Raw genomic sequence first — 1,853 nt, 5'->3', positions numbered from 1 at the left:
GGATTCTTGAAGCTTTATTGAAAAAGTTTCTTTCAAACTCTTATATGCTTCAGACACCTCGATTGTTTCAAGGATTTTCATATAACCTTCATTGTCTAGCTAGACATTACAATTATTCATTACATGCATTCAAGTTTTCATATGTTGCCAGATCAAAACAAACCTCATTGCATCCACCAAAGGAGAAAACATCTCCAATAATGTCAGGATTTTTGCGATAAACCTTTATGCCCCAAGGCACAAACCGTATTTGATATCTTACGGTTATACTATCGCATAATAATTTATTTGTACCCCACTGACATTATACCTTGATTTATGGACTACCAGTCCAAAATGTCACTTTTCTAAGTGAAACAAAATATACTTGAATTGTGCATTTTACTTGGCCAACCATTTATCTGTCCACACTATATGACAGATTTGAATTCAAGATCCTCGTCACAATTTATATCATTGAGCGCTACCTCATATCAAAGATACCGTCGACAGTTATTTGATATCGATTCCAACAAGACATAACTTATCGAGATCTCTTCATTTTTCATTATTTCAGGTACCTGAACCTTTTTCAAGATTTTATGAAGTGTTATGTCAATGTGCTCTTTTATAGCACTTGCCTCATTATCATGACCATATTGATCATTTGCTCCTTCCTTCTTCAAGGAATTTTATATTTGGAATCGATTGGTCTATTACGCTTCCGGCGTATCATAGACTCTGTCCTTCAAGGACTTCACATTGGAGCATTTGCAGCTGAATTATATCATAGGGTCAGTGCATTCATCTGGCAACTGATTTGCAACATTATGCAACTGAATTATCCCTTGAACTTTAAGTTCACATATTTATTTAACGAGGATCTAGATAATTCATAATTAACCTCACACATAATTTTCAGCTGTCAATCATCTCTCCCCCTAATGTTAGAAAATCTAACATTCATTCCAACCTTATTTGGAAGTTCATCTTTGTGCGTGGTGGAGCAATTAAAATCATAACCGCACATTCAACATTTTAGATGAAAATTATATGGTTCCTGACCCTGAACCAATTTTAATGGGGAAACCTTGTTGGTTTGATGCATACATGTGTTGCTACATGTTAAATAAAATTATCTCATACCAAATCTTATTTGGGAGTTTTGTTCTCATAACCATGATTTAGCTATAATTTGAGGCATACAATTTCTTCTAAATCAACCAGCATTATCAATATAATTTCATAGTTTGAAACTGTGCTCTTAAATTTTAACAATTCGAGCAAACAACCTTACAAAAATCAATTTGTAAGTTGACAACAAAATACATGTGACCATCGCATAGATGCATCAATATATAGTTGCAAATGATCCACATGACAGGTGAACGGGCCCATATTCACCCTTTTATATGTTCCAAAATTTTTAGGGGATTACAATCACAACCTTAGCTGGTACAATGATCATTTTATCAAGAGAACAAGCAACACAAGAGAATTCTTGAAGAATCTTTATTTCTTCATCATATAAATCACCTGAATTCTCAATCACGTTTGCATCACATTTATTCGGAATGGTCAACCAGTCATGCCAACTAATCTTTATTTTAGTACACTTATAATTTACTTTTACATGTGATTTCATCAGCATGTACATGTTTGTATGGAACAAACAAGAGGAAAAGTGGGGTAATAAACATTTATAACCCTCTTCGGTTGTAGTGATTTATAGTCTCAATATTTATTTTCAATTCATCCGAAACTTAAAAAGTTTATTTTAAGACTTACTACAACCTCAATATTATTCCTCTGATAATAGCACAACTCGTTAGAGCTTGCAATTAATTTTGTGTACTATCACATATTGCATGACA

The sequence above is a fragment of the Solanum pennellii genome, chromosome 12, assembly GCF_001406875.1.
Source record: "Solanum pennellii chromosome 12, SPENNV200".
Taxonomy (NCBI): Eukaryota; Viridiplantae; Streptophyta; class Magnoliopsida; order Solanales; family Solanaceae; genus Solanum; species Solanum pennellii.
This window is presented reverse-complemented; position numbering follows the sequence as displayed.